Below are 13,895 nucleotides of genomic sequence, written 5' to 3'. Positions count from 1 at the left end.
ATACCCATGATTGAAAATCACATGCTTGAAGAAAAGCTCGCATAGCAATTTTCCACCATAAGTAATCAGAGCCATCGAAGACTGGTGGTGCGTTGATAGAGATAGAACCTCTGTCCATAGAGTCAGATCGCTACAAACACATACTTATAAGGTCTTGAACGTGTTTGCCTGCTCTGATACCGATTGAAAAAGTGGGGGTACAACAACCACACCCAATATTTCGCTTAGAAATCTGTATGGACAAACTCCAATATAATTCCAAGAGAATCAACTAGACTCAATCTTAATAAAGTATATCAAAGAGTTATATCTCTCTTTCATGATTCAATTCTTTCCCAAGCAAATAGAAATTTGCGAGTCTAATTGAATATAAGAGGAATCACTTGAACGGTACCAAAGACCAATGTTCAAGTATCAATCAATTTCAATCAACAACCAAAGGTCGTATTTCCAATTGATTGATTCTAACGCACAACCTGTGATATTTCAATTATACAACAAAATATAATGCGAATAGAAATAACACAGACACCAGAATTTTGTTAACGAGGAAACCACAAATGCAGAAAAACCCTGGGACCTAGTCCGGATTGAACACCACACTGTATTAAGTCGCTACAAACACTAGCCTACTACAAACTAACTTCGGTCTGGACTGTAGTTGAACCCTAATCAATATCACACTGATTCAAGGTACAGTTGCTCTCCTTACGTCTCTGATCCCAGCAGGATACTACGTACTTGATTCCCTTAGCTGATCTCACCCACAACAAAGAGTTGCTACGACCCAAAGTCGAAGACTTTAATAAACAAATATGTATCACGCAGAAAAGTCTACGGTAATAGATAAATCAGTCTCCCACGAATATACCTACGAGTTTTGTTCCTTCTTTTGATAAATCAAGGTGAACAGGAACCAATTGATAAACCGGACTTATATTCCCGAAGAACAACCTAGTATTATCAATCACCTCACAATAATATTAATCGACGCGGCGAAAGAAGATATTGGGGAATCACAAACGATGAAACGAAGATGTTTGTGATTACTTTTATATCTTGCCTATCATAGATATAAATCTCAAGCCAATCGTTACGATTCTACTCAAAACGATAGAAGATGCAAGATCAGATCACACAACTACGAGAAAGTAGTATCGGTCTGGCTTCACAATCCCAATGAAGTCTTTAAGTCGTTAACCTGGTTTACAAGAAGAAACCTAAGGTTAAAGGAGAATCGACTATAGATAATACAACTAATATCACATAGGAGGTGTGGGGATTAGGTTTTTCCAGTTGCTAGAGTTCTCCCTTATATAGTCTTTCAAATTAGGGTTTGCAATCAATGTTAGCTTGGTAACAAAGCATTCAATATTCACCGTTAGATGAAAACCTGATTAGATTCAAGCTAATATCTTTCAACCGTTGGACCGAAAACTTCGCTTGTTACACACAAATGAAATGCACGATTTTAGGTTTGTGTGACTGTACCCAAACATGTACATTTGTTGGTTATACAATAGCTAACCAAATGGTTAGCCATATGAGCACTTTCATATCAACTATATTCTTCTTCACCATAACTAGTTCAAATGACTCAAATTGACTAGTTAGAGAGTTGTTCAATTGCAAGGAAATATTATATAAATACACAAGACACAATCGAAGCAAAAATGATTTGATTCACTTGAATCGGTTCATGAAATTTATAGCCACGGTTTGCATTTAGCATTCCTTAGTTAATATAAATAAGTTCACAAACAATCGTCTTTAGATATAACCAGCTTAAGTTCGCAGACTTTGTTCGCGGACTTAAGTTCCCGGAAGCCGTTCTCAAACTCCAGCAGATATTCTCGGGTCGAGAACTTCCGCTAGTTCCCGGAATGGGTTCGCGGACTGAATTCACGACTCTTGTTTTGGTTCTCTTGATCAACAAAGTTCGCAAACTTCGGTTCAAGGAAAAAAGACTTATACATATCTGTGTTGCCACACAATGCTTATATCCAACATTCGTTATATAATCTAAACTCTCATTTCAATCATTGAAACATTCTTAGAGGACGTCATATAGTTGTTATTCACAAACCATTTTTCGTCAAAGCAATTTTCTAAGTGATTGAAACATATCATGACTTTCGTCACTAGGTAAAGATGAACTTGGCCTAAGCGAAAGCTTACCAACACATATTTCGAGAAATAGATAGGCGAGATAAACTCGGCTCGAAATAGAAAATGTGTATAATCAAAGTCTATATAGCAAAACGACTTTTGTCTCAAGATAGGAGATAAAGTAGATAGACTTTTGAGTGATAGATAAGTTCAAGTCTCCACATACCTTTTAGTCGATGAAGTTCCACCAGTTCCTTGAGTAGTCCTTCGTCTTATATGATGATTGTCATGGAGTTCTTGAGCTCAACTACACTTTCTATACTAGTCTGAGACTTAGCTATAGTAGACTAGAAATCAAGACTTATAGTTCTAATCACTATCATTGACAAACATGCTTGAGATAGCAACGCATGCGAGTTCGACCGAGCAATGCCTTAACAAGTACCATAGTTTCTAAGGGGTAGATGGTCTATGGCTACAAGAAATCTCAAGAAAATAAAGTATCAGCATTGCTACAGGGTAGTAGATTTTTCTGCAGATTGTATGGCAAAGAAGGGAGCCTCTTTAGCAGCATGTGAAAGACAAATACACATTGGAAGGCCTCAGTGTTTACTAAGAATTGAAATGCCCAATGTTGATTACTTTAGATATGGGTGAAGTTTAACTTTCATGTTTTTAAAGTGAATGATGTAGGCTTAGAAATGGACATGTTCTTTATGTAATTGGGCTGTAACAATTTTGCAAATTAATAAAAGATATGTGATTCAGAAAAAAAAATGGACATCTCATATCACCCTATTTTGGGGTAAAAACTGATTCTGCTGGAAATGGTAAACTTGGGTGTGCCGCCGAGAAACGAATCTAAACCCTAAATAAATGCACTGCACGGGAGTACTTTAGATTCGGGAGATCAATCTGTACAATTCTGGCCTAAACCAAAAAATGGTTGTTCCAGCCGTGCTTCGGTCACAAAGTGAAGGAGAAGGGTTGATCTTAGGGAGGGGAGCGAAGAAGGTTTTGAGATCAGAATGGTTAACTCTGAAGGTGTGGTTGTTTTATGACTTGTATCAGAATGTGGAACTCGCTTGCGGAATGCAATGTATGAGTTCTTTTGTGTTTTTCTGGATACTTGTGATGATAATCGTTCTTGTTTGAAATAGGTTGAAAACCTATTTATATAAGTCATAGATGAACGCACCCTGATCTCATAGGAAGTGGGATTAGTTGAGTGGTGGAGAAGTGGGGATCGTGTAAGAATGTTGAAAACCACGTCTTTCTATGAGAGAAGACAGGTTGGTTTACACCCACCACTTCTCTGCTGCCACTAACTGTCCGCCTTTCCTGACACTTTCTTATAATGGGCGTGTTGCACGCCGCACGCTGTAATCCGCTAGACCAATACCCTGATAAACATCCCCCAGTTTGACATGTTTGATGTCTCGAGTATTTTAGAGGAAAATATGTAGCAAGTTGTTGAGTGGCTCTTGCTGGAAAGACCTAGCTATTTTGACCAATCACGCGCAAGCTAGGCGGCGGGCTGTCATATGTTATGAGTCAAGCCATGGGACTTGCCGCAAGAAATAGCATGTAATGCTTTTTGGGAAAAATAATTAAATTATTTGTGAAATCGATATTTATAAAACACCATTCGTAGTCGATGCATATAAGGCATCGATTTTAAGCAAGCATCTCAAATAATCGATGCTCATAAAGCATCGTTGCATAAAGCTCGTTCAAATTAGTCACGAATCTTAATGTCTTAAAAGGAGCATGACCGGCCAACTTCAGGAAGCTTCCAGGAGCCATGCACGCACGCCAAAGGTAGGTCGGTCGGTCTCTATAGGAAGGTGAGGGCTGGTAGCCATTCTAACATCCCATTGGTCGGCCCAAGTTAGATCTAGGCCGGCTAGCCAAGTTGAGTGGCTGAGATGATTTGCGGCAGTTAATGGCTGCATTGAATCTATTAATATTCCTGTGGGAAGCGCGATTAGCCACCTTTGTGCAATCTTTTGGGAGCCATATGGGAAAGCCGCGGCTTGGCCGATCGTTCCTCATGGAAGTAGGATGGCTGATGTTCACGGCTTGCGCAATTCGGCTAACGAAGTTGGACGGCCGAGATGCTTTGCAGCAGTTGCATACTTTTGTTGATTTAATTTAGGGTTTTTAAAGTCGTGTGGCCAACCTACTTTGGGCTAATCGATTTGAGGCGTTAATTGCTGGATTGAGCATGTCGATTGGCCAGGTCTACAGGCAAGCCGCCGGCGAGCATGTTGGCACCTCACTGGTCTCCCGAAACAAAATCTAAGCCATCCAATTATGCCGGCAAAGTTGGACGCCCGTGATGAATTTGAGACTGTCGCGGCCGGTCTCAGCTCGTTAATCCCTTTTCTCAATGGCGCGACTAGCCTTCTTTTGGCTAGCGATCGGGGATGCCACATGTGGGCTAGATGAGTTTCAATTGGCTGGGGAGGAAGTGGGCCCACCGGTGGACGTTGTGAAGCACGTTTGGCCACGCCAGGAGGTGGCTAAGTGTAATTAATCAGCCGGAGAAATCGTGCGGCTATTTAATTGTTAAGTTATATATGTATAGGTTTGATATATGTAACTTTAGTTGTTAAGTTATAGGGTTAAGTTCTTATACTTCAGCTAAGCCTTTTTTGCTATTTAATTTTGCTTTTCAGGTAACTTTTCGTGCTAAAATTGGTAAAGAAAATAGGAATGCAAGGTATTATGTTCAAGATATTGCAGCACAACTCTGGGAGGTAAAAACTAAACTCCAAGAAATTTGATTCTCTTCTCAATTCTTAACATTCTATGAACATCTATAACTCTTAGTTACATGAGGAAAATGCATGTGTATTACCAATTACACTAGGAAGATGTTGATTTTGCTGATTCAGTTGTGAAATCTAATGTGATTGTGGTTAGAAAGGAAAAAGAAGTAGAACCAGAACCAGAAGTAGTGGTCGTTTCTAGTGCTGAATCCAATATGAATGTGTAACTTCTAGTTACACTAGTCAGATTCATGTGAAACTATGCATTGTTGTATGTATTGTTCATTTGATCTTATAAAAACTGATTGCTTGTTGTTATATTTCAGGTTTCCAATAACTTCATAAAAGTTAATTGCTTATTTGTGGTATTGGTCTCGCTGGAATTGGATATGACGCTGAATACACAAGTCAGATGCATGTGTAAATCTCAATTACACTAGATAGATGCATATGTAACTTCCAATTACACTAGACAAATGCGTTAGTTACACATGCTAAGAAATTATTGTAAATAAATCTTAAGGTAATACATGTATTTTTTTAATATTTTTTTTGTCTATTTTTTGATGTGTAACTTCTCATTACACATACCATATGGATGTGTAACCTCTGGATACACATGTCATATGCATGTGTAACTTCTACTTACACATGTCCTACGCATGTGTAGCTGTTTCATGCCATATTCATGTGTAACTTCTGGATACACATGCATGTCACATATGTAACTTAAGATTACACATCCATATGTTATTGGTGGAAGGTGGTGGTCGATGGTGGTGGTCGGCGGTGGTTGGTGGTGGTGGTTGCTGGCGGTGGTTGTGGGCAGCGGCGGTTGTTGGTGGTGATGGTCGTCGGAGGTGGTGGTGGTGGTGGTCGGTGGTAAAGATGAGTGTGACATCATGTTTACTATATTTTGACAATTTTGGGCGTAGATTTAAATTTTATTTAATTATGGGTTTGACAATATGCATGAAGGTATCAATGTCTTTTAATATTTTGGGGCCTACATTTAAACTTCTTTTAATTAAGGGCTTGATATTATGAGTAATCCATGGGTGGGACCTTAGCCTAATTTTCCCATTCCTATAATCCGACCCTTATTGCAGCCCTTTTATCGCAAATGAAAAAAATACAAATGGAGTTGTTAAAGCGAAAATGTTAATACAAATTAGGGGTGTAAATTCGGGCAGGCCGGGCCGCCCGACCCAAAAACTAAGACAGGTCGGGCAGGTCAGGCTTAATATTTGTGAGCCCGTAAATAAATTCAGGCCGGACAGGCCGGGCACAAGTAGATAATTTGCTACCCAAAGACCGCCCAAAGCCCGCTTTTTATACGGGCAGGCCAGATCGGGCCGGACAGGCCACTATTTTGATTTTTTTTTTGTTAAGTTTAAATTTTCAAATGAACGGTATTAAATACAATATGCTTTCCTTTCCAACATCGCATATCGAAAGTGATAGTATTATTTTATATTTAAATTATACTGACAAATTTTTGATTTTAGCCTATAATAAATAATTAATTAGAGTACATTAAACTTTCTAATAAGAAAATATATTACCATTAATGTTTTGAAAAGGTTAATTATAAGTAAAAAACAATTATATATTTTATTTTTCTTGACACAAAATTGACAATTATAAAATTGTAACTTTTAAGTCTTTTTAAGAGGATATTAAATGATTAATGGCACATAGAAGGCTTTCAGGCCGGGCACCAGGCCGGGTATCAGGCCGGGCATCATAATTAATCGCAAAGCCCGAGACCGCCCAATAAATTAATCCAGGCCAGGCCGGGTGGTCCATGACGGGCCATAACAGGCTTTGGGCTACTTCGGGTACAGGCGGATTCGGGCGGATACAGGCAGGCCGAGTATTTTCGGGTATTATTTACACCCCTAATACAAATGGAGTTATTTTAAGTGGGAATTAAATGTTTGACCATCTCCTTACTCATTCTTACTCTCCTGGCCTTGGGCTTGAGATGGATTCGGATTTTTCAAGCCCAACCGTAATAGAGGGCCACATCAATAACTTGTAGGGTTATTTAATTAATTGTTCTTGCTGACGCCAGCATTATTAAAAAAACATTCCTAAAATAGCCTTCAGTTGAATTGAGAAGACTATTTCTTTTTTTTCTTCTTTTCTTCAAACTTGTAGATCGTCTTTGTTGTTCGATCCACCATCAGACTACCTCTGAAAATTCAAATGACGACGATACTCTTTGTAATCACAGCAGCAGATCGATCCTGATGATATTGTTGATGATGATGATCGATCCTAAAATAGTATTTTCAGTTTTTAATTTCATTTTGAGAGACAAATCGGTAGAAATAGAAAAATGTAGCAGATTTGATTTTGGGATTTCATCTTCTGATGCAAATCGATAGATAAACAATAGTTTTGTGAGATTAGGTTTAGGTTATAGATTCGATTTAGTGACTTCAGACAAATCTCTTCAAAATCAGATCGGTATGATGAATGTTTTAGCTGAACAAGATTTCCAAGTTCTGAGATCCTGATGAGATATCTATGGGAGGATCTGATGGTAGTAAAAAGAGTTCCAGAAAAGCTCCTATTAAGATTTTGAAATCAGTTTTAGATGAATCCAGGTAGGTAATGTTTTGATTTTGATGAACTAATTTTTATGTATTGAAACTTCAAATTGACAAATTGAACCATATGGATTTATAAGATTTATGTTTTATCTGAATGAATATTTTTGATTGTTTTAGAGGTACATTGCATTTTACTCTAGAGTATCGTTCATTATTCGATTCTTGGTTGTTAGTGGTGTTTCATGACATTTTACTGTAGAGTATTTACTGGTGTTGTATATGAACCTCAAGGATGACTCACACATCATTTTTGAAGTGGGAACTATGGAAATTAAATGTGAATATGCAGCTTCTACATTTATGTGTTTCTAAATTTAGGTTAAAAGAGTTTTGCGCATCACCTAAAATTTATGCTTATCGTGATGACTTGTTATGTATTCACTTTATGAGATATATTTTTACTCTTCCACAACAACATAATTAGCTTGGTTTGGGTGGATTATAACTTGGTAAAAAACTTCATATCTCTACAAGCATCACTGAATATTCAATCCGTGTAGAAAATCTTTACACATTCAATCTGGATAGAAATTCTGCACACATTCAATCTGTGTAGGAAATCTGCACACATTCAATATGTGCCGGCAATATGCATGTTCAATCTAATCATATCCTTTAATTTTTGTACATCACTGGAAACATGATAAATCTTTTATTTTTGTACATATTGCTTGTACGATGAATGCTATATATTTCATTTTTATTCATCATACTTAAGTTCATTCCACAAATGCACTGTATATATAGAAATTTATGCACTTTAATCTGGAGATATTGCTAACCGAAACCAACAAACTAGTTTTGTTGGATCGGTCGGTTGGTCTATGTAGGTCTCTGGATGCGGTTAATGGAGCCGGGGATGTTGAACTACCATTGGTGCAGTAAATTCAGTTTACTAATTCTTGCAAATATTCGTTTTTTGGAGGCGGAGATGTTGCACTTAACTCTACATCTATGGTTTGTCTTCTTTCTGCTTGTTAAAGGTCATGTGATCGTTAACTGGGACTGTCGATATTAATCTAATACCAGTAACTACAATATTGAGTACTAATATAATAGATATGAACTTTAGATGTGGTGATTTCGGTAAGGCACGGAGAAATTTTGATCAGATGTCATGTGGGAACCATTGGTTATGTTCAAATTGCAGAATTTGAATGAGCAATTGGATTGTTTGATCTTTTACAGATCTATTCTAGTGATTTTTTTACACAATTTGTTTGATTGTCCTTGTTTGGGTGCATCATATCTTGGTAAAAAAGTTCACACTTTACAGTTCAATCGGTGCAGAAAATATACACATTCAATTTATACACTAAGAATATTACGTGTAGGCTTTCTGCACCAAAGAATTTACTTGTAGACTTTATGCATGATTGAACTTGTTTGCAGGCTTTATACACTAATAATATTAAATGGAGGCTTTCTGCACTAAAGAATTTGCTTGTAGACTTTATGCATCATTGACTTTGTGTGCAGGCTTTATGCACCATAGAATTTGGGTGAAAATTTTATGCGCCAAAGTTTGTTTGTATTTTTAAGAGATTGTGATCTTAATTTTAAATTACATTTTTTTGATTTTATAGGTGAAGTTTATTCATCAAGCAGATGCTTGTAAAATTTTTCCTGCTTAGTTCTTTGTTCTAAAGAAATTGTGTCACTTCGTTTCCGTAAACTAGATAGCTAAGTACTTGTTGGACCCAACATAGATAAGTATTTGTTGTACAATTTTGACCAAATGTTGCTTATCTAATTCTTGTGTATATGTTTATTAGGTTAATTGAGCAATGTCGGTAGACAAACAAGGATGCAATGGAAGGAAGAGAGCATAGGCAGTCCTCGTCAGACGGGAAAAAGTTGGATACATGTTGATAGGTTTCAAGATTTTTATTTTAGATTGTCAAGCGAGTTTGAGTCTATATTTATGAAATTTCCAATTGCGACTCTAAAAGTCTGCTAATGTATTATGAGTTCTTTTTAGAATCTAGATGGGAAAACGTTGGATGCATGTACAAGTCTCAAGCTATTATCTGCAGTTTTTTTTAGTGCATCTATTATTCATAATTTTATTCAACCTTCCGATATTATTTACTTAGCATCCTTTCATCTCAAATTTTTTTTGATGTATTTTTTGATCCTTAGCCTTGCAAATATTCAGTGACTCGTCTTTTCTTGAATACTTTATGTAAAAATATTCAGTGCAGCTATTATGCACTTACTGTAACAAACATATTGTAAATGTAGTTTCTATCATTTGATCACTTTAAATGATTCTGAAACTTTAATCTAGTAAAACTACATACTAAAAATTTCGAACAAACTTGGGCGCAGATAATATGTACAAATTTCAATATGTGCAGGAAATATGCACACGCTCAATCCGTGAAGAAAATATGTACAAATTCAATCTTCCAAAAATAATAATAATATGAACATGCTCAAGTGCCAGAAAAATATGCACATATATCAAACATTAACAACTCTATGGATTCTTGTTGTCATAGAACTACATATGAAGAATTTCTCCAGCTTAGAAAATATGTAGAAATTCAAATTGTGTAGAAGATATTCACACATTCTATTTGGGAAACAGAGGACTGTGATGAAAAAGAAGATCAACAAAGTAGTTTATGATAAAATCTTGTTGGGATGGTGAATTTCTATGGTGGATCTTCGACCTTAGCAACTGCTTGATTCTAATTCAATACATCATCAATAGAGAGGCGCTTGGCATCCACGAACTTCTGCCTTCTATATTCCATTTTAGCATCATTTACATTTGATGTTGTTTTCTTGGGACTTGTTGAGTTCCATGTTCACTGCTTGCGATGTTTCAAAGACTTCATAGATATCCTTGGAGTCCCGTCTCTCTTTATTATTAGTCCTTAACCAGTGCAATGACATTGGGAGAACGTCGTCCAGAATCCATTCACTTTTTCAACTCTTCTTCCAATAGTTTTTTTATTCTTGTTCCGCTAATTCTCCTAGTAGAACCCTGTCTCAACTCAAATTCGAACTGCAACAAAATCATCAAACTGAATCAGATGCAAGATATTCAAGTTCTGCAAAACCTCATACTGCATAACTAATCAATTTTTGCACCACCTTATTAATCATAAAAGGAAACGAAGAACCCAAATATAAATCTCACTAAAAAAACTAACAAAATCGTCCTCACGTAGACAGCTACGGCAAGAAGCAGTATCAGATTCATATAAAAAAATATACATTTCATGATTCATAATATTACATCTGTCTTTCAGCATAAAAAATGTATGTCCTAGAATACCAACCATCATATAAATCTGTTGCATAAGAATATCTTCGTATTTACATAGATTAGTGTGGTTAATACCTGCACACAAAAACGAGAGTGTAGATACTACCTGCTCATATGAACATACAAATTTCTGAAACTAAAAATCCATCTTTCTTCAAGATCGGTTGCTGTCGGAAACTTGTATACAAAATCATTATCTTCTTTGGCATCTTGATTCCAAAGGCAAAAAGAAAGTCTCTGTAGAAAACATCCAAATAAATTTATGTATAAAAACACTGTACATAATATCTGCACACAAATTTTAGTATGTTATGTCATACTTGTAAACTCTCCGTTTCTGATTGATATATGAATTTGTAAGTGAATTGAACTATTCAAATCATTAAAGGTGCACTTTCATGTTTCTATCCAAATGCCAATGGTAAGCATGCACAAACAGAACCCACCTAAAATCTATAAAAAGACTGTACATAATACCTGCACACAAAAATGTTAGTATGGATCATACCTGCACACAAAAACGTTTATTAGTGTGGATAATACCTGCACACAAAAACGAGAGTGTAGATACTACCTGCTCATATGTACATACAAATTTCTGAAACTAAAAATCCATCTTTCTTCAAGATCGGTTGCTGTCGAAAACTTGTACACAAAATCATTATCTTCTTTGGCATCTTGATTCCAAAGGAAAAAAGAAAGTCTCTGTAGAAAACATCCAAATAAATTTATGTATAAAAACACTATACATAATATTTGCACACAAATTTTAGTATGTTATGTCATACTTGTAAACTCTCCGTTTCTGATTGATATATGAATTTGTAAGTGAATTGAACTATTCAAATCATTAAAGGTGCACTTTTCATGTTTCTATCCAAATGCCAATGGTAAGCATGCACAAACGGAACCCACCTAAAATCTATAAAAAGACTGTACATAATACCTGCACACAAAAATGTTAGTGTGGATCATGCCTGCACACAAAAACGTATATTAGTGTGGATAATACCTGCACACAAAAACGAGAGTGTAGATACTACCTGCTCATATGTGCGTACAAGTTTCTGAAACTAAAAATCCATCTTTCTTCAAGATCGGTTGTTGTAGGAAACTTGTACACAGAATCATTATCTTCTTTGGCATCTTGATTCCAAAGGGAAAAAAAAGTCTTTGTAGAAAACATCCAAATAAATTTATGTATAAAAACACTGTACATAATATCTGCACACAAATTTCAGTGTGGATAATACCTGCACTCATATTCACATATGATAAATCTCAGCAAAAAAGATCTCTTTGAAAAAAAATATCTGCACACAAAAAAACCTTGAAGGATTTTTCCAGTCATGCAACGCTTGAGATACTGAATCTCTAACAGGTTTCACCTATAGGAAGTGAGATCTAGCAAATTAGAACATATGCAAGATCACTACGGGGATTCTAAATCCTTCGAATAAGTAAAGAGAGACATATTAACCTCGTCAAAACACCATAATTCGAGGGAACAAATGCAATATTCTTTGAAAGACATCAACAAAGAACAACCATTACCACCAGTACCTATCAGTACGACATAGCGAGCTTTTCCCTGTCGTCCAATACTGCTTTTAAGAGCTTTTTGAATGTTGGATAGCGTAATAGATAAGGTGTTCTGTGATGAAGCAACCCTTCTGGATATCATAAGTGACTTATCTTCCATAACCAGTATCCATATCCATTACGTTCCGAATAGGCAACAAGTTAATTGCAAGGCCACGCGTGTAGACATTCAATACATGAGCAGACCAATGTTTAATGCTAATCCTTTAAGACCAGGGTAAGTACATTTTTTGTACTCTCTACGTGCTCGAATTTGGGCAAGACAACTTTCAAGGATGTATAAATTCCTCGAAAAACATAACACCATGAGTCATATTACAGGAAATAAGACAAACGAATAGAAACACATATAGATGCATGTTTCGACTTACTAACTAATAAAACGAACTCGAAACATCATTCTGTGTAGGATATATCCACAAACACATATTGTTACTTTGATCACTTTTTTTCATTAGTTCAACTATCAAGTTTTGTAGTCCAACTTTTCAATCCTAAGTATCTATATTGATTTTGCACCACCGCCTCCAAGGAAAAAAGAATATTTAACATTGTTAACTAACAATTAAACAGACAACATTTTTAAGGTATGTGCAGGGGAACTGAATAACTTTTTCATTTTTTAACATTAACTACAAAACCATGTGCAGGCAATATGTTGAGTCCACATCATTTAGCTAATGTGGACTAATCATAGAAAAATTTCATGTGCATGAGATATTCACACATCTGTATATGAAAATCAAGATGCAAATTCAGTTTCATGTTGTATAAATCTAGTAGAGATTCGAAATACAACTTCACATTATATAAATCTAGAATATAATAGGGTTTTTAATGATGAATCAAAATGAAAATAAGAAAATACGAAGAGATTTTAGTACTTTTTGCTAGCTGGTTTCCTTTGAACGACCATTGCTTGCTTGTTCTCCAAAACTGCCCTATGATTGTATTCTCTCTTTCGGCTTGTTGAATTTGCTTCAATTGCTTCACTGTGGTAAATATATTGAAAGATTGAACCTACATACCCTAATTCTTCGCGGTGGTTATCGAAATGATGATGAATAATTAGTAAAACGACGATTGTGAAAAGATTTGGAGATTTCTTATAGCCAACCTAGAGGATTTTAGGTTATCAAAATTAGGGTAATGATGAGAGTTTTTGAGTTTGATTTCGAGTTTTGATATTCGATCTTTGGATTTTCTAATTTTCTTATCGTAATTTCTGAATCTGAAGTGGTAGTGTCAATAGAGGGATAGAGAGAGGCGAGAACGAAGACATCAGGGAGCAATGGGGAGCTAATGTTTCTGTAACCTCGATTTCATTATTGTAGGGTTATTTTAGTAATCTAGCTTTTTAATAATATCAAAGGGCCTCCAAAATAATTTACAGAAATTATTAAATAACCCTGGGGCCATATATGTAAACCTCATAATATTCAGGGTTATTACAATAAATTTCTCTTATTTTAACGTCGGAAAATGTTAAAGCGAAAAAGAAAATATCTT

The 13,895-nt window shown here is 35.9% G+C and overlaps 2 long non-coding RNA genes across 10 annotated transcripts; one reads left to right on the top strand and one right to left on the bottom strand.

Moving 5' to 3' along the window:
* The first annotated feature begins 7,025 nt into the window (after window positions 1-7,025).
* LOC113310783 lies at window positions 7,026-9,617 on the top strand. The gene is made up of 3 exons (XR_003341386.1): window positions 7,026-7,498; window positions 8,304-8,461; window positions 9,280-9,617. It is a non-coding gene; the product is annotated as an uncharacterized LOC113310783 (long non-coding RNA).
* A 283-nt stretch (window positions 9,618-9,900) lies between these two features.
* On the bottom strand, window positions 9,901-13,691 carry LOC113310757. Of its 9 annotated transcripts, none has more exons than XR_003341376.1 (3): window positions 11,105-13,691; window positions 10,891-11,021; window positions 9,901-10,520 (listed from the first exon to the last, which is right to left on the bottom strand). It is a non-coding gene; the product is annotated as an uncharacterized LOC113310757 (long non-coding RNA). The 9 variants fall into 9 exon arrangements; XR_003341383.1 differs by having other exon boundaries at window positions 11,231-13,691; XR_003341381.1 differs by having other exon boundaries at window positions 10,891-11,292; window positions 11,359-13,691.
* Window positions 13,692-13,895: the final 204 nt, after the last annotated feature.

The sequence above is a fragment of the Papaver somniferum genome, chromosome 1, assembly GCF_003573695.1.
Source record: "Papaver somniferum cultivar HN1 chromosome 1, ASM357369v1, whole genome shotgun sequence".
NCBI lineage: Eukaryota > Viridiplantae > Streptophyta > Magnoliopsida > Ranunculales > Papaveraceae > Papaver > Papaver somniferum.
This window is presented reverse-complemented; position numbering and strand designations above follow the sequence as displayed.